Genomic DNA, 27,229 nt, shown 5'->3' with positions numbered 1-27,229 from the left:
TCTTGATCTTCCAAAATACTTTAGCATGGCCTTTGTGCCTTACTTGTCTACTTGCACACACTTTCTCTGCAACTGCAGCACTATTTTCTTCATTCTGCTTCTCTTTCTACTACCTTATGAATGGCATGACCAGTCTGCACAACATGTAGACAAAAGCTTATCACTGTGACAAAAATAAACCAATATTAATACCAACAGAAAAGTTGAAGGGCTTGTGAATGCCTCTCCTAGGAGTGCATGATCAAGTAATCCACCAGATGGCGCTAACTACCACAGATCTTTCTCCACACACAAAGAGAGTGGTTTTCCAGCATCACAGATTAAAGATTAGATTCAAGATAAGGTATATTAGTCAGTTGTATATTGAAACATACAGTGGAATGAGTCGTTTGTGACCAGCACACTTTGAGGATGTGCTGGGGACAGCTGGCAAATGCCACCACATTTATGGCGCCAACACAGCATGCCCACGATGTTCAGCAGAACAAGACAGACACAACAACAAAAACAAAACCCCATCCACCAGGTCAGGACACCACAACCTTTGGACCTGTCAATCTTGGGCCTCCAAACCTGGGCCACCTTCAGGCCTCGAGACTCCAGACCTTGACCTGGAGTCGTCTTCACCTTCACCACCTGCTGATCTAATCCCTGTCCTCAGGGATCACTGGAGTCTGGCTTCTGGACCTGCTAACTGACCTCGACCTCTAGATTTGCCACCTGACACTGGGCCTCCGGACCTACCATCGTGGACTCTGACCCTGGAACTTGCTGACCTCGGGGGTCACCAACCTTCGTCCTCGGGGCCCACTGACCACCAGGAGGGTTGGTCTTTGTCCTCAGTGACTGCCTACCCAACTTGCATCCTCAGGGATGGGTGGAGTCCAACATCCGGACATGGTGCCAATGCAGTGCAACGGATATGAAGGCTAGTTTGCAACTTGTCCAATGTTCATCACTTTTGCTTTCAATGGAATCACCTCACTAATGGGTTTACTCCGCCCTCAGGATCGGTCACCTTTCCTTCACTCATCTTCCTGTCCAAGAATGCATTTTTCCAAGTTAGGAGAGGCAGTTGTGCAGTCTTTGAGAGGCTGAAGTTCCAGTTGCAGAGTTAAAGCTTTGTGCTGTGTGGCACTGTTGCTACTCTGAAATGAGCGGAATCAGAACAGGTGGATCAACTCAGAAATGGACATCATTATAACCAGCAAAATGGTACACTGTCATAACCTGTAAAACTGGGGCTCATTCTACCACTGGGGCCAGAATAACCATCTCACTATAGCAAGGAGTTCTAGGGGCAGCATCAGACAGTCCTGAAATTGAGATAGTAATCTGGAGAACTGGTAATCGTGAAATTGAGATGCTAATCTGGAGAACCGGTAATAAAGAACTACGGTAAAGCCAGACAGCAGAAATAGCTTCTAATGGATGAAAACAGCTTCCAATGGATTGCCCACCCAAAGGATTCAATGATACATCTGCTGTGGTGCTACTTCCCAGCATGAATATTGGTCAACAACTCACTAGCCAATAGGAAGGGAGGGCTACGTGCAAATTGCCATCCTCAGTGATATCGGAGTCCAAAAATTAACGCAAAAGACAAATCTGAGATAGTAAAAACTATACTCACTTACAAGTGATGAATGGATAATTCCACCTCCTGAAATTACACAGCCAATGTTACTGGTCTTCAGGCAATTAGACCGTAAGACCATAGACACAGGAGCAGAATTAGGCCATTTGCCCTATTGAGTCTGCTCCACCATTTCATCATGCACCATTTCCCCTCTCAGCCCCAACCTCCTGCCTTCTCCCTGTATCCCTTCATGCTCTGACTAATCAAGAACCTAACAACCTCTGCCTTAAATATACCCAATGATTTGGTCTCCACAGCCACCTATGGCAATGAATTCCACTCTTTGGCTAAAGAAATTCCTCCTCACCTCCACTCTAAAAGTATGTCCCCCTATTCTAAGGTTTTGTCCTCTGGTCAATGATTTCTCCCACCATTGGAAACTTACACTCCATATCCAGTCTATCACAGCTTTTCAACTTTCGATAGGTTTCAATGAGGTCACACCTTATTCTTTTGAATTCCAGTGAGTAGCGGCCCAGAACCATCAAACACTTCTCATATGACAAGCCTTTCAATCCCTGAATCATTTTTGTGAACCTGGTTTGAATCCTCTCCAATGTCAGAACATTCTTTCTTACAAAGTTTGTAGATAAGGGGCCCAAAACTGCTCACAATACTCCAAAAAAGGCCTCACTATTGCTTTATAAAGCCACAACATTGCATCCTTGCTTTTAAATTCTAGTCGTCTCAAGATGAAAGCTAACATTGCATTTGCCTTCCTCACCACCGACTCTGCCTGCAAGTTAATCTTTAGGGAACCCTGCACAAAGACTCCCAAGTCCCTTTGCACCTCAGGTTTTTGAAATTTCTCTCCATTTAGAAAGTAGCCTACCCTTTTATTTCAAACAAGAGAAAGTCTGCAGATGCTGGACATTCAAGCAATACACACAAAATGCCGGACGAACTTGGCTGGCCAGGCAGCATCAACGGAAAAGAGTGTAGTCGACGATTCGGACTGAGACCCTTCAGCAGGACTGGAGGGAAAAAAGATGAGGAGTCAGAGTTAGAAGGTGGGGGGAGGGGAAGAAGAATCACAAGGTGATAGGTGAAACTGGGGGGGGAGGGATGAAGTAAAGAGCTGGGAAGTTGATTGGTGACAGAGATATTGGGCTAGAGAAGGAGGAAACTGATAGGAGAGGGCAGAAGGCAGTGGAAGATACATGGCTGTGGTAGCAGGTCTGACACATGGCTGAAGAATCAGAGGGCAGCAGAGATCACAGAGGGGGGAGCCGTGAGAGAGGGTCTCACTGAACTCCTGTCGAAGGGAAGGTTTAAACTTCTTCAGAGTAGGCATCCCTGGAAGAGACTTTGCAGAGTAGTAATCCAATCACAAAGAAGAGAAAATCCGCAGATGCTTTTATTTTCTTTTATTTCTTTTACCTAAGTGCATGACCATACACTTCCCAATATTGTATTACATCTGCCACTTCTTTGCCCATTCTCCTAATCTGTCTAAGTCCTTCTGTAGCTTCTCTACTTCCTCAAAACAATATCTCTCTCCATCTCTCTTCACATCGTCTGCAAACTTGGCCACAGAGCCATCAATTCCATCATCCAAGTCATTGATATATAACGTACCAAGAAGAGGTCCCAACACAGACCCCTATGGAACACCACTAGTCAGCAGCAGCCAAACAGAAAAGGTTCCCTTTATTCCCATTTTTTGCCTCCTGCCAATCAGCCAATGCTTTACCTATGCTGGTGTCTTTCCCATAGTGAGACCTGTATGGTCAGATTTGGGAACAGCTTCTTTCCAAGTGTGATAAGACTGCTGAACAGATCCTGACCCGGATCTGGGCCATACCCTCCAAATATCTGGACCTGCATCTCGGTTTTTTTGCACTAACTTACTTTCCATTTTTCTATTTTCTATTTATGATTTATAATTTAAATTTTTAATATTTACTATCAATTTGTAATCCAGAGAGCGGGAAGCGCAGAATCAAATGTCGCTATGTTGATTGTACATTCTAGTATCAATTGTTTGGCGTCAATAAAGTATAAAGCATTAAACTATGAGCTATTACCTTGTTAAGCAGCCTCATGTTTGGCACCTTGTGAAGGCCTTCTGAAAATCCGAAAGCACAACATTCACTGATTCTCCTTTGTCTATCCTGCTTGTTATTTCTCCAAAGAATTGTAACAGATTTGTCAGGCAAGATTTTCCCTTCAGGAAACCATGCTGGCTATCACCTCTTTAATAATGTGCCTCCAAGTACCCCAAAACTACAAACTTAACAATTGACTCCAACATCTTCCCAACCACTGTCAGTCTAACTAGCCTATAATTTCCTTTTTTCTGCCATGCTCCCTTCTCAAAGAGTGGAGTGACATTTGTAATTTTCCATTCTTCTGGAACCATGCCAGAATCAACTGATTCTTGAAAGATTATTACTATTGCCTCCACAATCTCTTCAGCTATCTCCTTCAGAATCCTGGAGAGTATACCATCTGGGTCAGGTGACTTACCTACCTCCAAACCTTTCAGTTTCCCGAGAATCTTCTCACTAGTAATTTCAGCTTCACTCACTTCTGCCCCTAATGCTCTCAAACATCCAGCATCCTGCTAATTTCTTCCACAGTGAATACTGATGCGAAATACTTATTCAGTTCATCCACCCTTCTCATGTCCCCCATTACAAATAAGAGAAAATCTGCAGATGCTGGAAATCCAAGCTACACTCTGTCAACCCGACGTAGATTGGGAGAGCATTTCGCCGAGCACTTACATTTCGCCCGCAAGAGGAAGTGGGATTTCCCAGTGGCCACCCGTTTTAATTCCACCTCCCATTCCCATTCTGATATGTCAATCCATGGCCTCCTCTACTGTCGTGATGAGGCCACCCTCAAGTTGGAGGAACAACACCTTATATTCCATCTGGGTAGCCTGCAAGCTGATGGCATGAACATCGACTTCTTGAACTCCTGGTAATGGCCCCCCCCCCTTCACAATTCCCCATCCCCCTTTCCCTCTCTCTCCTTGCCTGCCCATTGCCTACCCCTGGTGCTCCTCCCCCCTTTCCCTTTCTTCCATGGCCTTCTGCCTTCTCCTATCAGACTCCCCCTACTCTAGCCCTGAATCTCCTTCACCAATCAACTTCCCAGCTCTTTACTTCATCCCTCCCCCTCCTGGTTTCACCTATCACTTTGTGTTTCTCTCTTCCCTCCCCCACCTTTTAAATCTGCTCCTCATCTTTTTTCTCCAGACCTGCCGAAAGGTCTCGACCTGAAACATCAACTGTACTTTTTTCCCTAGATGCTCCCTGGCCTGCTGAGTTCCTCCAGCATTCTGTGTGTGTTCCTTGTCCTCCATCACTACCTCTGCAGCATCATTTTCCAGCGATCTGATATCTACCCGTGCCTCTCTTTTGCACTATATGTATCTGAAGAAACTTCTCATTTCCTTTTTAATATTATTGGCTAGCTTAACTTTGTATTCCATCTTTTCCTTCTTTATAATTTTTTTTCATTACCTTCTGCTGGCATTCAAAAACTTCCCAATCCTCTAACTTCCCACTAACATTTGCCCTATTATGTGCCTTCCCTTTGGCTTTTATGTTGGCTTTGACTTCTCCTGTCAGCCACGGTTGTGTCATCCTGTCTTTAGAATACTTCTTTCCCTTTGGGACATATATGTCCTGTGCCTTCTGAATTGATTCTAAAAATTCCAGCCATTGTTGCTTTGCCAGTGTTCTTTTCCAATCAGTTTTGGCCAGGTCCTCTCTCATGCCTCTCTCATTCTCTTTATTCCATTGCAATACTGATACATCTGACTTTAGCTTCTCCTTCTTAAATTGCAGGGAGGATTCTATCATAATATGATCACTGGCCCTATAAGTTCCTTTACCTCACACTCTCATCAATTTTGGTTCATTGCACAATGCCCGGTCTGGAATAGCCTTTCCTTTCATGGCCATGAGCTACTCTAAAAAGAAATTCCCCTCTTGGGATCCAGCGCCAAATGATTTTCCCAATCTATTTGCATATGGAAATCCCCCATGACTGTCGTAACATTTACTTTTTGGCATGCATTGAATATCTCCCATTGTAATTTGTAGACCACATTTTTACTATTGTTTGGGAGTCTGTATAAGGTCCTTTTACCCTTGCAGTTTCTTAGTTTTACCCACAATGCTTGAACACCTTCAGACCCTATGTCATCTAATGATTTCTAATGATTTGTTTTCATTTTTTGTACTGACAGAGCCATGCTACCCCCTCTGCTTACCTGCCTGTCCTTTCGATACAATGTGCATCTTGGACGTTAAGCTCCTAGCTATAATCTTCTTTCCGCTATGATGCAATAATGCCCACATTGCCATACATGCCAATCTGTAACAATGCTAAAAGTTGATCTACTTATCCATATACTATAACACCTTCAGTTCTGTATTCATCCTTTTCGGTTTTGTCTGCCGTTTACATTGCAACTCATCCTGTTGACTGCAATTTTGCCCTATCACCAGCCCCTCCTTGCTATCAGTCTCACTACACACTGCCTCACTACCTCAACCTCAGCAGTATCACTCTGGTTCCCAGCCCTCTGCCAAATTAGTTTAAACCCTCCAGAACAGATTAGGTTCTGCATGAACTTGAGAATTTGCCAGCTTTATTTCTGAAGATCTGACATTTCAAGTTAACTGGATTTCTAGCCAGTATAGTGCTGGCATCTACCAGCAAACTGGTTCAAGATTGTTCAGTCAATGTCACAGAGGCCAGCTACCATCAGTCTAGTGATAGAGGTGTCTTTGATGGTCTCGCCAAACAGCACATACTCACACATAACCTACTGACCAGAGCATAAGTGGGGTTGTGTCAGGACTACTTATTTCATCATAGTCTTGGTCCAAACTCAGACCAAAGAGCTGAATACCAGAAGTGGGCTGAGAGCCACTGCTTCTGAATATGTGCAAAATTAAGGGGCCCTAGTGAAAATGAAATCAGAGAGAATCAAAGGGAAATGATTTCACTGCTTTGAGTCATACTTAGCTTGATGATTGTGATTTTTGAAGGCTTATCATCTTCCCCTCAGGAATTCCTCAAATCATGGAAAAACACACAGCTAGTTACTTCAAAAACAATCTTGAATTAGTGATATTTTCTGATGATTACACTGCTTACAATCCCTCAGAAAATTTTACAGCCATTCACCCAAGATGTAATTAATTAATTAATGTTTTTATTCAGCGATAAACATGGTAACAAGCATTTTTGGCCTAACAAACCTGTGCTGCCCAATTATAACCATGTGACCAATTAACCTGCTAACCTGTACGTCTTTGGAATGTGGGAGGAAATCGGAGCACCAGGAGGAATCCCGTGTGGTTAGTGGGAGAATGTATAAATTCCTTCCAGACAGCAGCGGGACTTGAACCTGGATTCCTGGTGCTGTCATCGCGCTAAGCTAACCACTACGCTATCGAGCCGACACATTGACACACCAGTAAGATTTGATTTGCAACATTTTCCATGTTACAAGCAATTAACTTTTCAACATGAAAAAAAAATCTTGCACCTCTCCTCCACTCTTAGAGACATTTTCATTGTAGAATTCCCTACATCGAACATCTTGGAAGTCACCTTTCACCAGGAACTCCACTGGACCGGTTACATAATTAATGCAGTATTAGTTCTGGGATTGGGTTATTATTGTCATATGTAGCAATTTATAGTGAAAAGTTTTTGTTTTTGTGCCATCCATACATAAATACATCAAGGTAGTAAAAAGAAGATAATACAGAATGTATGCTGCAACTCCAGAGAAATAGGTAAATAGGGACCTCGACAAGGTTGACACAAGAGGTACAAGATGCTGGAAGTCCAGAGCAATGCATGCAGTGTGCTGCAGAAGCTCAGCAGACCAGGCAGCATCTATGGAGAGGAATAAACCGTCGGCATGTTCTGCTGAAGGGTCTTGGCCTGAAATGTTGACTGTTTATTCCTATCCATAGGCGCTGCCTGACCTGCTGAGATCCTCAACAACGTAATTCGGGAGATTGAGTTCATCTTTAGTGTATGTGGCTACCAGAACACATCAGAGGCTAGGTGTCATGCAGTGAGTAATTTATTTCTTAAATTCCCAGGTATTCTAAAAAAAAAACGACAATGCATCTCTAGCCAGAGGGTGGTGGATCTGTGGGATTCTTTGCCACAGGTGGCCATGGAGACCAACTATTGGTCACTTTTAAAGCAGATGTTGATAGGTTTTTGATTAGTCAGGGTGTCAAAGGTTATGGGGAAAAGGCAGAAGAATGGGGTTGAGAGGGATAATAAATCAGCCATGATAGAATGGTGGAGCAGATGATGGGCCAAGTGGCCTAATTCTGCTCTTATGGTCTTATCTAAACTATTTTAGGGTGTCCCAGCCTGTGTGTATACACTCAGTGGTCACTTTATTAGGTACAATTCTGTCCCAAATAGAGTGGCTACTGAGGGTGTATTTGAGGTCTTCTCCTGCTGTAGCCCATCCACTTCAAGTTTTGACATGTTGTATGTTTAGAGATGCTCGCCACTGTTGTAATGTGTGGTTGATTGAGTAATTGTCACTTTCCTGTCAACTTGAACCAGTCTGGACATTCTCCTGCCGAAGGATTTCAGCCTGAGATGTCGACTGTACTTTTGTCTATAGGTGCTGTCTAGCCTGCTGAGTTCCTCCAGCATTTTGTGTGTGTTGCTTGGATTTTCAGCATCTGCAGTTTTTTCTTCGTTGGCCATTCTCCTCTGACTTCTCTCATTAACGAGGTATTTTTGCCCCCATAGAATGTTGCTCACTGGATGTCTTTTGTCTTTCACATCATTATATGTAAACTCTAGAGGTTGTTGTGCATGAAAGTCCCAGGAGATCAGCAGTTTCTGAGATACTCAAACTACCCCATCTGGCACCAAAAATCATTTCATGGTCAAAGTCAGTTAGATCACATTTCTTCCCCATTCTGATCTTTGGTCTGAATAACAACTGAACCTCTTAACCTCTTCATATTTTTATGTACTGAGTTGCTGCCACATGATTAGCTGATTAGATACCTTGGCATTAATGAGCAGGTGTACAAGTGTACCTAATATAATGGCCACTAAGTGTAAGTGCAAATTAGTTCTCTTTATCTGATAGTTAGTCAAGACAGAACATTGAACAAGAATAAAGAATATTACACACAGTGCAGGCATTTCAGCTGACAATATTGTGCCAATCTTTTAACCTACTCGAAGATCATTCTAATCCTTCCTTCCCATATAACTCTCCATTTTTCTATCATCCATGTACCTATCTAAGAGTTCCTTAAATATCCCTAATGTACCTACCTCTAACACCACCCCTGTCAGCACACTCCACACACTTACCACTCCCGTTGGCAACTTTCCTCCGACATCCTCCTGTACTTTCCTCATCATCTTAAAATTATCCCCTCTCAGATTAGCCTTTCCCGCTGTGTGAAGAAGTCTCTTCGTTGTCCACTCTATGCTTCTTATCATCTTGTACACCTCTATCATCACCTCTCACCTTCTTTCACTCCAAAGAGAAAAGCCCTAGCTCACTCAACCTAGCCTCATAATCATATTCTCCAATCCATGTTTCATCTTGGTAAATCTCCTTTGCACCCTCATAGCCTTCCTATGAAGAGGTGACCAGAACTGAACACAATATTCTATGTGTGGCCTAACCAGGATTTTATTGATGTGAAACATTACCGTGAGGCTCTTGAACTTTATTCCCCGACTAACGAAGGCCAGCACACTATACCCCTTCTTAAGAACCCTATCTGCTTGGGTGGCATCTTTGAGAATCAATGGACGTGGACTCCACACTGCTAAGAATCTTGTCATTAAATCTGTATTTTGTCTTCAAATTTGACTTTCGTAAATGAATGACTTCATACTTTTCTGAGTTGAACTCTGCTTCCCACTTCCCCACCCAGCTCTGCATCCTATCAATACCTTGTTGTGACCCTCGACAACCTCCTACACTATCCACACTACCAAACTTCATGTCATTTGCAAATTTATTTCCACTTCCATATTCAACCATATCCAATAAGGTTCGTCCATCATCATCGATGAAGACCTCGACACTATTAGTATTTTTTACGAGGTTGAGTTGCGAGCTTGACACTCAACCTGGCACGGATGGAAAGCGTGCCCGGAAGTGGCCCGACTGGATTCGAACTCGAGAACCTTCGCTCCGGAGTGCAGCGCTGATGTCATTGCGCCACCAGGCAGCTTATGATGGTGTCGAGACAAGCGTTTGATTTGGATTTAAGTGAGGGAGAGTTGCGCAGTGTCAGCCTCACTCTCTCTTCCCAATTCCCATCTGGATCCAGTGGCAAGACAAGAGTCGAGATGGCTGGAGATGGGACTAGGAGCAGTGGATGACCAGGATGTTTTCTGTGTCTTGTCCTGCTTTACATGTTCCATAACGCTTGCAGAGACTGCCTTCTTGACCATTGGACCTTCCATTGGTCTCGTCCACTCAATCCACTGGAGTCTCTCTTCACATGCTGGGATAGACAACTCCCTATCTCACTGAAGGTTTGAGACCCGTCGGCTACCCTCACCTGGTTTAGCCGGCTTGTCAAAGCCATTGCCCGGGGTGTGGCTGCTGTCGCAGGCAAACAGCTATGAGGAGCCACAGGTGAGAGCTGAGTGCCAGGTGGGGACCAAAGGTGGACAAACTGCCTTGAAAAGGATGCGACATGTTCCCCCACCAGAGGTGCTACCCCTCACTGACACCCCATACACCCCATATCCATATCCAAGTCATTTATAAAAATTATGAAGAGCTGGGATCCCAGAACAGACCCCTGTGGAACACCACAGGTCAATGACCTCCAGCTACCTTCTGCCTTCTGTGGGCAAGTCAATTCTGAATCCACTCAGCCACACTTCCCTGGATCCAATGCTTCCTGACTTTCTGAATGAGCCCACCATGAGAAACCTTATCAAACACCTTACTAAAATCCATACACATCACATCCACTACTTGACCTTCTTCAATGTGTTTTGTCACATCCTCAAAGAATTGATCTGGGCTAGTGACCCTCACAAAACCATTCTGACTATCCCTAATCAGACTATATTTCTCCAAATGCTTGTAAACCCTGTCTGTAAGAATCTTCTTGAATAATTTGCTCACCATTGATGTAAGCCTCACTGGTCTATAACTCCCAGGGCTTCCCCACACACCTTTTCTTGAACAAAGAAATAACATTTGCCGCCCTACAATCATCTAATACTACTCCTGTGGCCAGTGAGGATGCAAAAATCATCACCAAAGGTGCAGCAAGCTCTTCCCTCACTTCACGTAGTAACCTGGGATATGTTCTATCTGGCTCTGGGGATGTTCATCCTAATATATATATTTTTTTAAAGTTGCAGCACAGCCTCCTTTTTAAAGTTGATAAAGATGTTGGTCCTTTATCTTGTGTTCTGCCGCTACTCAGGTATCAGTAACCAACATTACCAGTTTGGCCATTTGATACATCAGAAAGGACACTAAATATCTCACAATGATAATCAATCAAACTTCAATTGTGGTTAAATATCGGTTCAATATTTACCATTATTTAAAATTCTGTTCAATAATTGGCTTTATGAATTTTATCCTTGTAAAAATTATTTTGGATTCAAATTAAAAGAATCTTTACAAGTGAAGATCAGTTAGGACTTGACTCAGTCCAGTAAAGGATTCAGGAGGGCTTTCAGGAAGAAGAAGGACAAGGTGGGAGCAGATCAGCCTGTTCTGATTAGATGTATTGTTCGAAGTAACATCACATAACTTGCTGTGTGCAGAAAACCTGCAATAGAAAGCAGGTCCTGGGTATCACTTTGCAACCACTGGAAAGCAAATAGGCCTGTTGTTCAATCTCTGACTCTATCAATCAGCATTTTCCCATTTCCGTCTCCAATATTTTTACCAGCAATAAGAAAAAATATTCTAAGAAAGTGAGAAAAAATGATATTTCACCTGAGTTGATCAGTATACATCGCTGGAGACTAATTCACAATTCCTGGAGATTACTGTACAAACCTAAACAAAGGCAAATCTAGTTTAGCCCCATCCTGCAAATCCTTCAGGTACAGGGAATGAGTAGATACAAAGGACATCCTTGGATCCTGCACACATCTGAGGCACCACAAACATAGTGGTCAATGATTGTTTTACTTTAATAGCAATAATTGTTTCTGTTACATGTAGGTTTATTATGGAAGTGTTTTTCATTGCGTAGGTAATATGGAATTGCAACAATAATTGGAAGCAAGACATGACTCTTAGTTAATTTTGTATTTTATGTAACACTATTTTATTGATTATAATGAGAAGACTACCTCGTTTGTTGAATTTTCTTTAATATAAAAGGACTGCACAAACCAAGGCTGTTACTGGTTAAGAGGTGATGGCTTTTTGTTTGTCACTGCTTGCTGGTGGCGATCATCTGATTTACAAAGTACCTTCAGTAGCTCTTTTATTTCAAAGCCCTCCTGCAGTTACTGCTGTAAACCAGCAATCTGAACTGTGTTTCCAATCTGACACAAACAATCTCTTTGAATAAGCCCAATGTCTGAAAATGGATTTTGTAACAACATTCTCTGTGCATGGCATAAATCTTGTGTCTTTCAATCATTCAGACTAATAATGTAGGAAATCTGAAAATAAAGGGGGAGGAAAAAGCAAAATGGATGCTATTCATTTAAATAAATTACTATATAGTGATCTTTGCGCAAGTGGGAAATCCATAATTAGTGAGCCATTCTCTAATGATACTGCAGCGGTGTTTGCATCTAAAAGTCATTTGAATGAAGTGCAGGCCTGGAGGACACTTCCTTTAGATTTAGAGGGAACATTTGCCCAAATCGATGACAGGCTTATTTGCTGCCTTTGACTTCTGGGCACCTCTGTCTGGAGATTCTGCGGTATATCACCGATTCAGTAGGACTGCTGATACAGAAAGGTGGTCTCATCTTTGTCACAACCAATGTCATGAAACATTTACAGCACTGAATTAATTTCTGCTCCACTGCAGAGGCAATTTGCATGAGTTAGGATGTAAAATGTATGAATATATTATGAACTGTGGCATATGATTTAACACTGTAGTCACAGCGGAATTCTTTTATTCCTTCCTAACATGAACCATTCTAATTAATAGCTAGAAAGCCCAAATTTCTCTAAACCTCAATTTAGTCAATTGCTCCACCCTCACAGAAATGGTAGTGGAACACAGTAATTCTCACTTGAGAAAATATTGGTCTGCTAACTCAATTGACAATGTCCAAACTGAAGGGGAAACAGATTTTTTGTTCGGCAGGGATAGAGATAGATATGGATATAAGATGTGAAGACACAAATCAGCTAAATTCCATTGCATGGGCCAAAAGAGGTTAATTACCCCCTCCTCCTCTCTGTCTGCTGATTTTCTCTCTCTCTACAATCTTACAGTCCTTTGAATGGAAAACTAAAGCTTTTGCAAAGTTGATCAGAGAAGGGTTTCCTCTCAAATGGTGGAGGAATTTTTCATTTGCAATTTGGATCTGCATATTAAAGCATAACTTCTCCCTGAGAGGAAAGCAGTGATCCAAAACACTTGGGCAGCAGTGACACTAAGATCAGATTGTATATTCAATTCAGTTGATGCATGTGTATTCAGCTCAGCAATGGGGGGTGGGATGGGGAGGATGGTGTGGAATTCACCCCCACCCCTTATCGATACTTGCTTATTCTGAAACTGGTTATTTCCTGTGTAAAAGCATGTACTGGAACATACCATTAGCATGTATTCTAAGGATTCAGAGCTTTCTCTGTGTCTACTCTATCAGACTATTCCTTGCTTTTTCTTGTTGCCCTTGAAAGTACATAGTTATGAGTATAAATATGTGAAAAATATAGCATATTTAAAGCTAAATCTTTAGAGTACTTAACTGTTAAACGTATGGCATGTTTCCAGCTAATTATAGACCACTCCCAGGTAATGAACGAGTTCTGGTTTAGAGACCTTAAGTCAATTTTGTCCATAAGTTGGAAAATGCACAGAAATCACTCCATGTGGTAACCACAGTATTGTAATGAATGGCACCAAAAGGACATAGCCTGATAAGACTATTGTTCGTACTTCCGCTCAAGATGGCGCCAAGCTGCAGTCCCTGTCGATGTCATGCCTCAGACTCAGTTGAAAACCTACAGCACAATACAGGCCCTTTGGCCCACAAAGTTGTGCTGAACATGTCCCTACCTTAGAAATTACTAGGTTTACCATAGCCCTCTATTTTTCTGAGCTCCATGTACCTATCCAGGAGTCTCTTAAAAGACCCTATCATATCCGCCTCCACCACCGTTGCTGGCAGCCCATTCCACGCACTCACCTCTCTCTGAGTAAAAAACTTACCCCTGACATCTCCTTTGTACCTACTTCCAAGCACCTTAAACCTGCGTCCTCTTGTGGCAGCCATTTCCGCCCTGGGAAAAAGCCTCTGACTATCCACATGATCAATGCCTCTCATCATCTTATACACCTCTATCAGGTCACCTCTCATCCTCTGTCGCTCCAAGGAGAAAAGGCCGAGTTCACTCAACGTGGATGGTTTTGCGGGCAGCATGGGGAGTTAGGGCACAGTTAGATTTCAGTGACAGGGATGGAGGGTGTTAAAAGTTAGGGGCAGTAAATGAGGGATAACTTGCAGGAACTTGAAGGCAGCTTGAACAGCAGCCAATTGGAGTTCGGAGTAATGTTGTCTTCGGTCAGGGTTGAAGAGAGAGCTTTAAAAATCAGCACTTCGTAGTCATTTCCTCAGAGCTTGAACAGCGGCCAAAAGGAGTTCAGGAGTTCAGTCAAGGTCAAATAAAAATAAGGCAGATCAGAGAAGGGTTTCCTCTCAAATGATGGAGGAATTTTTCATTTGCAATTTGGAACTGCATACTAAAGCATAACTTCTCCCTGACAGGAAAGCAGTGATCAAAAACCACTTGGGCAGCAGTGACACTAAGATCAAGCAGAATGGCCATTGTTGAGTGAGACAGTGTTAGAGTGGGGAGACTTTTGGCTTTGGCTCAAAAGAGTTGGGCGATAACAGGCATGGGCGACATATGTAAGTATCTGGTAAGCTTTTTGTTACTTATTCTTCAGCTGTAAGTGTATAGTTAGAGCAGTAAGAATGGCTCCAGGGGTTCTGTCTTGTTCTTTGTGTGAGATGTGGGAATTCTGAGAGACTTCTGCACCAGGTGTACCAAGCTGCAGCTGCTCAGCGAATGTGCTGAAGAATTGAAGCTGCAACTCGTAAGGGAAACTGAGGAGATGATAGACAGGAGCTACAGGAAGGTAGTCACCCCTAGGTTGCAGGAGATAGGGGAACGTGTGACTGTCAGGAGAGGGAAGGGAAATAAGCAGCCAGTACCAACTACACCTGTGGCTGTTCACCTCAATAACAAACATACCGTTTTGGATTCTATTGGGTGGACAACTTCCTGGAGAGAGCCACAGTGACCAATAGAGGAGATTCCATTGTTAGAGGAGTAGATATGAGAGTCTGTGGACACAATAGAGAGACCCAATGGTATATTTCCTCCAAGGTGCCAAAGTAAAGGACTTCTTGGGTCTTGTCCACAACATTCCAAAGGGATAGAGTGAACAGCCAGATGCCTTGGTACATTTTGGTACCAATGACATAGGTAGGAAAAACAGGACTTCCAGGGTAGCAATCTCTGGATTGCTGCTTGTGCAACACACCAGTGAGAGCAAGAATAGGATGATTTGGCAGATGAAAGCATGGCTGTGGAACTGATGCGGGGGGCAGAGTTTCAGATTTATGGATCATTGGGATCTTCTCTAGGGAGGGTATAACCTGTACAAAAAGGATGGGTTACACCTGGACCTGAGGGGGACTAATATCCTTTGCAGGTAGGTTTACTAGAACTGTCGAGGAGAGTTTAAACTAATTTGGTAGGGGATCGGAACTGTAGTGATAAGGCTGAGGATAGGGATTTTGGTTTACAAGCAGAGACGGGTGTAGAGAGAGGCAGTCAGGAAGGACAGGCAGCTGAAAAGGCAAAAGTGCTGTCAATGGCTTGGGTCGCAGTGTAAAAGAGGAACAAAATCGAAAGGGTGACAAATGCAGGAGTGAAGGTGTTATATTTGAATGAACACAGTATACGAAATAAACCAGATGATCTTGTAACGCAGTTAGAGATTGGCAGGTATGATGTTGTGGGTATCACAGAGCCATGGCTGAAAGACGATTGTAGTTGGAAGCTTAACATCCAATGACGCACAATCTATCAAAACAACAGGCAGGTAGGCAGAGGAAGAGTGGCTCTGCTGGTAAAAAATAAAATCAAATCTTTAGCAAGAGGTCACATAGGATTGGAAGATGTAGAATCCTTGTGAGCGGAGTTAAGAAACTGCAAGGGTAAGAAGACCCAGATGGGAGTTATTCGCAGGCCTCCAAACAGTAGCCAGGATGTGGTCTACAAATTGCAGTGGGAGATAGAAAAAACATGTCGAAAAGGCAATGTTAAATTAGTCATGGGGGGGATTTTAATATGCAGGTGGATTGGGAGAATCAAGTTGGTGCTGGATCCCAAGAGCGAGAATTTATAGAATTCCTCTGAGATACCTTTTTCGAGCGTCTTGTGGTTGAGTCCACCAGGGGATCAGCAATTCTGGATTGGGTTTGTGTAATGAATCTGATATAATTAGGGAGCCTAAGGTAATGGAACCCTTAGGAAACAGTGATCATTATGTGATAGAATTCACTCTGAAATTTGAGAGGGAGAAGCTAAGGCCAGATATATCAGTATTACCGTGAAGAAAAAGGAAACTACAGTGGCATGAAAAAGGATTTGGCTAAATTTGATTAGAAGGGGACACTAGCAGGGATGATGGAAGAACATCAATAGTTGGAGTTACTGGGAGCAGTTTTGAAGGCACAGGATAGATACATCCCGAAGAAGATGAAGTATTTTAAAAGCAGAATGATGCAACCATGGCTGACAAAGGAAGACAAGGCCAACATAAATGCAAAAGAGAGGGCATATAATTGAGCAAAAATTAGTGGGAAGTTAGAGGATTGGGAAATTCGTAAAAACCAACAGAAAACAAATATAAAAACCGCAAGGGGGAAAAGATGAAAAATGAAAGTAAGTTAGCTAATAATATCAAAAATGATACCAAAAGTTTTTTTCAGATATATAACAGGAAAAGAGACGAGAGTAGATATTGGACCACTGGTAAATGATGCTGGGGAGATTGTAAGAACCTAGGGCATTACAGAAAAGTTACAAACATGGATTGGCAAGAAGCAAAGAGTGAGAATAAAGGGATCCTTTTTGGATTGGCTGTCTGTGACTAGTTGTATTCCACAGGAGATTGCTTCCTTTTACATTGTATGTCAACGATTTGGATGATGGAATTGATGGCCTTGGGGCTAGGTTTGCAGATGATTCCAAGACAAGGGAATGGGCAGGTAGTATTGAGGAAGCAGAGAGGCTGCAAAAGGACTTAGATAGGAGAATGGGCAATGAAGAGGGACATCCATTTAGAACAGAGATGAGGAGGAATTTCCTTAACTAGAAGGTAGTGAATCTGTGGAATTCATTGTCACAGGCTGGCAGCTGTGGAAGCCAAGTCACTGGGTGCACATAAGGTGGAGGTTGATAGGTTCTTGATTAATCAGGGCGTGAAAGGTTATGGGGAGAAGGCAGGACAATGGGGTTCAGAGGGGAATGGATCAGCTGTGATGAAATGGCAGAGCAGACTTGATGGGCTGGATGGCTGAATCTCTAATGTCTTATGGACTTATGGAACTAGAATTGTGGTCAGAACACACTGCCGTCTAATGCCTGAGACACCTGTGGATGGGTGTCAGGTCAGTGGGCCCGGACGAGGCTGGTGACACCCCCTCCCCTAGGTCAGCGAGTTCTGAGATATGTAGTCCGTGTGGTCAAAGCCTGAAAGTTGAACACCAGAATCGGTGAGTCCAGAAGTTGAAGCCTGATGGTTGAGACCCCTGGGTCGGAGGGGAGGGTGGGGGGGTGTGAGTCTAGAATTCAGAATCCCGATGTCTGTGAGTCTGCAAAGCCAGGCCAAAGACTGGAAGTTTGGAGGCTACTTGGCTGCTTGTCCTATAGTTGGACACCTGTCTATGACTGTGGGCAAGTGGATATGTGTGAGGGAGAAAGGGGCTTGCTTCACTGATGTTTTGTTTTGTTGCTGTCGTTGTTAGTGTTGTGGGCATGTTATATTTGTGCTGGAATATGTGGTGACACTTGTGGCCTGTCTCCAACACACCTTTAGGTTGTGTTGGTTGTTAACGCATTTCACTATGTTTTGATGTATGTGTGATAAAAGAAATGATTATGAGATCTGAAGAAAGAATATTTATCACAAGTGGACAGAGAGAGGAGAATAATTTTTCCATTTGTAGACACATGTACATCCATATGTTTGACTTTTGAATTTAAAAATATTATGGAAATTTATTGATATGTGTGGGGTGCACATAAGTTGGGTGCACTTAACCTGAGGACTGCCTGTATTTCTGTTGCTTCTTCTGCCGTCCTTTGTGGTTGAGAATGATGAGTTACTACCCCAGTCTGTTCAATGATGACTGATGTGAGTCCCATAGGCTCTCTAAAAGTGAGACAAGAACTGCTCAGTGGGGTTAGTAAGTGGATTTGTTTGGCAACACTGCCTTCTTTCTGCTGAACTGGGGATGGGGTTCACAGTGCCACCTTGAGTGCTCTTTCCCACTTCGAGTTGTTATAGTCCAAAAATTTTTACTATTTGGTAGATATAATGCATTCTTCAAGGAGGTTCTGAGAACATCCTTGTGTCCTTCCCAGTGTTCACATGGAAATCTCCTGAAGTGACTGAGCTTAGAATGGAGTGTATGTTCTGGAAGTCTGGCAAAACCAATATAGTTGGACCAACAGAGCAGAATGAGTGTAATTGGGGCCTCATTGCTGGAGATAGAATATAGAACAGTACAGCACAGTATAGCTCTTTGCCCCACAATGTTATTGTGACCCTTTGACCTGCTCCAACATCATTATAATGCTCCCTGCTCACATTGCCTTCTTTTCATTCATCCATGAGCCGATCTCAGGGTCTCTTAAGTCTTCTCAGTGTAGCTCCCTCTGTCTTCTCCCTAGGCAGGGTGTTCCATGCAGATACCAGTCTTTGTGTCGAAAAATCTGCCTCTGACATTCCTACTATAGTTTTCTCCAGTCGCCTTAAAATTATACCCTCTCATACTAGCCATTTCTGCCCTGGGAAAAAGGTGCTGGTTGTCCACTCTAAGTATGCCTCTTATCACTTTATATACCTCTAAGAAGCACCTCTCATCCTCCGCTCCAAGGAGAAAAGCCCTAGCTCACTCATCGTGGCCTGATAAGACATGCTGTCTAATCCAGGCATCATCCTGCTAAATCTCCTCTGCAGCCTCTCTAAAGCTTCTGCATCGTTCCTATAATGAGATGACTACAACTGAGTACAATACTCCAAGTGTTGTCTAACCAGAGTTTAATAGGACTGCAATATTACTTCATTGCTCTTGAACTGAATCCCTCAAATAATGAAGGCCAATACATGAAACGCCTTCTTAACCACTTTATCAACTTGACCGATAACTTTGAGGGATCTATGAAAGTGAACCCCAAACTCTGCTCCTCCACACTGCAAAGCAACCTGCCATTAACCCTGTTTTCTGCCTTCAAGTTTGACCTTCCAAAGTTTTTACCATTGCACCTGGAGAGTTTTCAGATAGCTTTGGTGATAGCTGCACTGCTTTAAAGTGTGTGTTGCAGGTAGTCCATGCCTTAGAAGCATACAGGAGGGCAGAGATTACTGCTGTGCTGTGGATTTCAAGCTTTGTGCTGGCTTTAAAGTTAACACTCTTGGACAGCTTGTAATGATTGCATTTCTGAGCATCATGACTTGCCATTTAACTGTCCTGCTTGGCAGCCATTAGTTGTGTGAGAAGATGACGTGGTTCTGTGGTTGGCATGGACCAGATGGGCTGAAGAGCCTGTTTCCATTCTGTATTACTCTATGACTGGGAACTGATGGTGATTATAATGTATACCATGAGGGATCTCCATGGCTCCATCAATCAGGAATTCTTTCAGAGATCCCTCAATACATCTAATAGCCTTGTTCAGCATATACAATCACTTTCAAAACAACCCTCTCAGTTTAGCAGATTTTGCCATGTGCTACTCTGTGGCAAGGCTATGTTATTGTGTGTTGTTCTTTCAGCCCCTAGAGGAGGTGATAATCTCCTAAAGGAGGGTCTATCCCAATAAGGAACCCGACTGAAATCTTCCTTATGTGCGTGGCTCTGTCCCATGACTGGTTATACCTTCACCAAATGGTTTTGTATTATCTGCACTTAAAAAGGGTCAGAGGACTTGGATCAGATTGAAGAATTTTTAAAGCGCATGTCCCAAGATATGACCTGGGAAACAATGCAATCACATTTGCATTCTTTTAACAAGAAGTGCTGGTATTGCTCAATGCATATCTAAGAATGTTACTGCTGCCTTGGAGAAGCTGATGGTGCCAAAATGGAGATTGCTCATTTTTCTAGCTGTAACTGTTTTCACCATGAATGAGACTTAAGATTGAGGTATATTGAATATTTCAGTAATTTTTGAGTAATATTGTAAATGCATTGTTTAATTAAGCATTCTCTGTTGTTTACATAATTAATTGTGGGTTATATATAAAAGTACACGAATGACAATTTTTATTACTTCATCACATCATATGTGTGTACCCCACTAACATAAGAATGAAGTAGACATGCTATCCCCGGCTCTGTGTTTTTCTTTTGATTAGTTTTATGTATCTGAATTACAGAACGTAACGGTGATGACAAGTAAGTTTTAACATGAACCCGAGATGACTACCTACTTGTCAATGTGCAGCATATTTCTTCTTTGCAAGGGGGAGAGAGTGAGAGATGTCTAGGTTAAAAAAAAAGCATGCATGTTTTCTTCTTTGGATGCGCAGGAGTGGCAGTTGAGTTAAAAAAAGAAAACAAATGAAATTCACAGGTTCATAAACACTGATAATAATAATGATAAATAAAAGAAAAACAGAAATGGCTGGCTACATTGGAAAGATAGACATGTTTGATTACACAACAGATAACTGGATACTGTATACTAAAAGAATTGAATGGTATTTTGAAGCAAATAAAATAGCCAATGCAAAGCAAGTGCTAGTTTTGCTGAGTGCATTAGGTGGAAAAGCGTAGAGTTTACTAAAATGTTTGACTGCTCCAACCAAAAGAACCAAAACGATTTTTGCCGAAATTGTGAACGCATTGCAGGAACATTTAGAACTGAAACCATTGTTGATCGCGGAACACTTTAGGTTTCATAAGTGGAATCAAAAGGAAGGGGAGTCCATTTCAGTGTATGTGGCTGAATTGAAAAAAATTGTCTAGCATTGTCAGTGCAGTGATGGGCTTAATGATCCACTGAGAGATCATCTAGTTATTGGAATCTTACGAGAAAACATTCAAAAGTGGCTCTTAACTGAGGCGTAACTCACATTTAAAAGAGCAGTTGAAATTGCTGTATCAATGTTAACTGCAGCCAGAGATGCAATTGAGTTGCAGTTAGGAATGAAAGTGAGTGTGACTGAAATCACAATGTCTAAACAAAAACCAGCCTGGCCAATCAAATGTTGCACTACCGTTGTGGCAGGGGCTCACATACACCAAACATTTGCAGATTTTTTTTTCAGATTAGATTATGAGAACACTCAGTCCTCTTTTATTGACATTTAGAAATGCATACATGCATTAAGAAATGATACAATGTTTCTCCGGAGTGATATCACAGAAAACAGGACAAAACAGGACAAACCAAAGACTAACACTAACAGAATCATATAATTATAACATATAGTTACAGCAGTGCAAAGCAATACCATAATTTGATGAAGAACAAACTATGGGCACGGTAAAAATAGTCTCAAAGTCCCCGAGTCGATGGACTTCTGAGTCCCCAAAAGCAGGTGGCAAAAGGGAGAAACTCCCTGCCATAAACCTCCAGGCACCGTCAACTTGCCGATGCCTTGGAAGCAGCCGACCACAGCTGACACTGAGTCCATCCATCTGAAAACTTTGAGCCTCCGATACAGCCTCCCGAGCACCATCCTTTGCTGAGCAGCTTCGACCTCGCCCCGGCCGCTGAAACAAGTAAAGTCGAGGATTCGGGTCCTTCTGCTCTGGAGATTCCAGTTACCACACAGTAGCAGCGGCAGTGAAGACGGCATTTCAGAAGTTTTCCAGATGTTCCTCCATACTCTCACGTCCATCTCCATCAAATCAGAATTGTTCACGGTCCCCTACTTGATAGATAACAGATATTCATCACCGCAGAGGCCGTGCGTGCTGCTGTCGTGCTGCCATCTTCTCCTCCTCAAGGCAAATCCTACAGAAAATGCAACAAGTAGGACATATACAAAGAGCACATCGGGCAGACAATAATTTGTCTGCACAGGGAAGAGAAAATGCTAAAAAGTCACGTTGCAGTTTCAAAAAGAGCACTAATTTGCATGCTGTTGATGAAAATCTGATAATAATGAGAGTGACACAGGATCATGTAGCCTTGAGATTTATAATGTGAAAACTAACAGGAGACAAGCAATATGGCTTACACCAGAAATAAACAGCAACTTAATTAAAATGGAATGGACACTAGTTCAGCTGTTTCAACCTTTTCAGAAAATGAGTTTGAATGGTATTTCAAAGGTACTGAACTGAAAGCCCGCAGATATCCAACTAAGAACTCATACTGGAGAAAAGATAACTCCTGTGGTAATGACATTCATAACAGTAAAATACAACAACCGACAAGTCACATTGGCCTTGTATGTGGTAAAAATCTTAATTTGCCTTTCTAAAATATCAACAGCATTGGTGAAAGTAATCTTATGATTGTGCCTTGCTGGCAGTTTACAGGCCGCTGTTCTCTACAAGAATTGAAATATTGGCAGGCATGACCAGCTCACACATGTACTGCACTTTTTCCATGCCATTGCAACAGCCTCTAAGAAAAAGATTGTAATCTGAAGAACTTTCATGTCTTCAGATTTGTTATGTTACCAAGAAAAGGCCTTTTCCATGTAGGCAGATGTAATTTTCCGTTCATTATCAAAATGTTTCTGTAGTAAAGCCTTAGCTTTTAGCTATCATTTCTTAGGGTCAATATGCTGACAAAGTCTGACAGGTTCTCTAGAATGACCTCCAGTGTACTGTTCAAGGAAATAGAGGCAGCCGCTATAGCTGTCAGTATTGGCACTTATACTGTTTTCAAAAGCCCCCATGAATGCTTGATACTACAATGGGTTGCCATCAAAGATTTGAATCTCTCTTTTAGGCAAAGATGAAATACTTTGCTGTTGTACCAATAAGATTGTTATTTCATTTTGCTTCCTCATAAAATAAATAATGCTATTCTGACATCTATTGTCTGAAACAAGAGTGTTTCCATGCTGTAAGTGAATGTTCTCAAGAGCCCTTTGAGCTGTTGGATATGATATAGGTTCAGAGTGCCTCATTAGTGCAGGCAGAAACTTGAACTACCTCATGGGTGTCTAGCTCATGTTTCACAGGCACTTGAGGAACAAATGAATCAACCTTGACATTGAATATTTTTGTTTTCTTCTGTGCCCTTTGAATATAGGAACTCACACCACAGGACTATTCTGCTAGACACTTTCAGCACCTGCCACATTTGAAGCGCTTAGAAATTAAGTTTAGCCATATGTATAGCAATTTCTTACTCCAACTTAAGCTGCTCCTTCCTTTTCCTCAGATGCTTCCCTTGTTCTTCCATCTGCTTCTCTTGCTCTTCCAGTGCATGCTTGTCCTTCAATAATTGTTGACGTGCAATTAATGCAGCTAAATCAGCCTGTTTTAATGTAAGCAGAGAGGATATTAAATACAGGAGAACTCTGAATGCTGGCACTTGGCACACTGTCACTCAAGTCTATGTCATCTTGTGGGTCCTCGGTCATTATGCGTAGTCAAGACATGCCTTGGAATTTGAGAAATGTTGTCTGATGGAAGGTGAGACATGTATTCACTTGTTACAGCAATATGACCTTCAATCTAACATATTTGGGTCATCCATTCTTCCATATCCTCTATGAATGCACTGCCATAGTGATCTATGCTTGAAAAACATTATTCTGTTTTCTTGTTTGGCCTTTGGAAGTAGTGAGATAAGTATGTGATGTTGCTTAGCAACAGTTTCACAGAGATTAGACAAGTCTTCGAGACAAGATTGCATTTGTAAAATATTTTCTTTAATTTTCATAAGATCATTAATTGATGGTGTTAAACCTTTAATTGTGTTCACATTTGTTTCATACTTCTTTTGACGACTTTTGATTGGATTAGCTTTAGGTTTAGCTTTATTTTCTCTTTTGAAAGCCCCTGCTGCAGGGTTATTGGTGCGAATTCCATGCTTCAATACAATCCTGTTACTTTCTCTAGTTGTGCAACTTGTAATTAACTCTTTGCTCACCTGCAGCACTGGTGATATTTAATTCAATAAATGTGGGCACCAACAAACTGTTTATGCATCCACAGCGCTTAAACCAGACCAAACAAGCAGCCTTCAATTCAAACATTGGCAACCGGAATATTTCAGCACTTCAGTGAAACCCTCAGGCAATCACCCTGATCGAGCAATGGTCCCCAATGGACAAGCAGTCCTGACATTTCAATACTGTGTTCAATCCACAAATACACAGCATGAATTAACAACTGGTTGGCATCGTTGCAAGCTGTTGTGGTTTCCGACATCTTGCTCTCAGTGTTACGATTTCAATTTTGCCAATGGGTATGAGGCAATCCTTTGCCGTAGTTGGGTGTTTGTTTGTTTGGTATAACTACTTTTTTTTTGTTGACAAAATATGGTGGCTTCTTGAAAACAACACAAAGCCACTGACAGACAAAGCTGGGAGATCGACACAGTGTGACATACTTCCACAATAACCAAGTTCCAAAGTCAAAAATGGTACTTTTGATCATTTATTATGAAACCAGCAAAGACAAACAATCTTTAGCGATAAAAAACTAATGAAACAAAATTAGTGATATAGCGATCTTAGTGTTCAAATCAGTGTAACTAAGTGTTCTAATTAGTGATATCAGAATTAGCGTTCTGATTGAATTTCAGCATTCTAGTTATCATTCCAATAATGTCCCAATTAGTGGTGCCAATTAGCAGTCAACAAAATAAAATCATTCTCTATTGCTCAGCCCCTCTCCACTGGACTAAACTAAACAACTTACCACAAACATGAATACATATCTATACCCATTTGCTTCTACCACCACCCAACCCACATGACAGATTACCATAGTAAATACACCACATAATACGATACGGACACAAAATAGATGCCTGACTCCAAAGGACAGAAAATAGATATGTGGATCCTACAGATAATCCACTAAACTATTAGCTGCCCGCCTTTATGAGCACATTGATGGTGATGGTTACACATCCTGACCTGTGCATCTGCTTGTTTGTTCACAGTGATCACACACTTGCCTCTCAGCAATAAAGTCTGAGGTCAAATCTCTTTCCAGAGTCTTGAGCACAAATATTTAGACTGACTGTCTGGGAATGCTCCTTAGGAGATGTTGTATGTCAGATAACACACAAATTATGCTGTCTCTTGTGCGCTTAAGAAATTTTATAGAGTTAGTTTGAAGAAGAACAGCTGAGTTACCCTTAATGTTCTGGCCTCCATTGACAAAGAAACTGCGAATCTGATCATAATACTTCATCGTGGGAGCTTGCTGTGTACAAAATGGTTGCTGTGTTTCATACGTTAAACTTTAAAAAGTATGATAAAGTTTGCAAAGTGTTTTGGGGCTTCCAGAAAGGAGATGAGTGGAGCTACTGCATATCAGTTAAGTATTTCTTTCTCCAAGAGAGAGTCAGCATCCGATGAGATGTTCCTAAAACTGCACATTCCTATTAATTGGTGCCTTTAAATTAATGGTCCCATTAACAAGGTGCTCATTAACCAGCAGGGGCTGCACTACATATCTGTGTTTCAGTTTTATGTTAAGACATTGCTAATCTCCAAAACATGCATTTATTAGACCACTTATGCTGACAGCTTGTTAAACTTTTGGGCTTTATTTGCAAGTACAGGTTTGTGATTAATGTGGCTAATTGAGGAAACAGATCCATTTCATTAGGTAAGCCACATAATGATTACAAATTCCTCACCTTACTTATGTTTCATGCCATCGTCTGTGCTGCTAAATAGAAAGCCATCTGCATGTTTAGAGATGCTGGTAACATAGTGAACATAGTTCCCTCTAAGCTGTGTGCCTGTGCGCGTGCACACACCTTTTTCAACCAGCGCACAAAGGAAATTAATGTGCGCACAAAAGGTTAGTTACCTAAAATAATGTAGTAATTAATAATTATACTTATTGAAAATAATATTTTAGCTAAATGTTTCTGTTAACTAGTTAGTCGGTTTTTCAAATACCACAATGCACGTCACTAATTTACATCACCTCACCTTTCCTGTTGCGGTTTGTGCAGCCGCATCATGGCGGCAGCCATCTTTGGTGGACAGTGTTCATATCGTAAAGTTTACAAAGATCTGTTTCAAATCCTGTAGGTAGCTTACTAAGTTTTTATTGAAAAAAGTATTGATTCACTATGTCGAATTCAAAAGAAGCGAAGGGCGTGAAACGCAAAAGAACTGCATATTTGTTTAAAGTTGAATGGCTTAACAAAATAGCAGAAACTGTTACACCAAAAGCTCATGAGGTCATGAACGTTCAGCTACGAGAAATATTTATGTATGATTCGGAAACTGGAGTTAACCGTTTGTATTGTCATGATGCGAAAGTTGCTGGAGAATTTGCTTGTGGAAAGAAGTGGGATGATATTTGGAAATTTGACTTTTTGAAGTGTCATTTGGCAAGTAAATCACATTTGGATGGTGTACAAATGCTCAGGCAACAGAACCCGTCATTACCCGTTACAGGAGTGCTACTCATGTTACAGTTGGGTGCAGAAGAGCAAGAGCGAAAATGATCAAACCCAGAGGAGATCAAAGCTGAGGTACAAGAATTGGTCAGCTTTTGATTTATCCGCAATTGTAGACTGTGACTTCACATTTGATGATGAACAAGTTAATGCCTTATGTCTAAATTATCATGATTTTCTAGCTGAAAATACTGTAATAGTTAGACAGTTTAATGATTTCAAATTTTACTTGCAAGAAAAAATTAAATCCAAACTGATTTCAAACTTTGCTCAAATGGTGGCATTTGTACTTCAAAATGAACAGTTTTGAGACTTCCACTGTTGACGGACATTGGGGGAACCTTTCTTGCGTCTAGTGCGGACTGTGAGTGAGGTTTTAGCCTAATGAATCAACTCAAAAACAAGCTGAGAAACCGTTTAGGTGAACGTGAGAATCAAAAGCTATCAATTGGATGAAAGTTCTATTAGTCTAGATAGAGTTTACAAAGAATGGGTAAATGCCAAAGACAGGAGAGAGAAAAAATAACTGAGTGACTTAAATATGTATGTTATTTTGTTGT

The sequence above is a fragment of the Mobula birostris genome, chromosome 19, assembly GCF_030028105.1.
Source record: "Mobula birostris isolate sMobBir1 chromosome 19, sMobBir1.hap1, whole genome shotgun sequence".
Classification (NCBI taxonomy): domain Eukaryota; kingdom Metazoa; phylum Chordata; class Chondrichthyes; order Myliobatiformes; family Myliobatidae; genus Mobula; species Mobula birostris.
Note: the sequence above shows the minus strand (reverse complement) of the source record.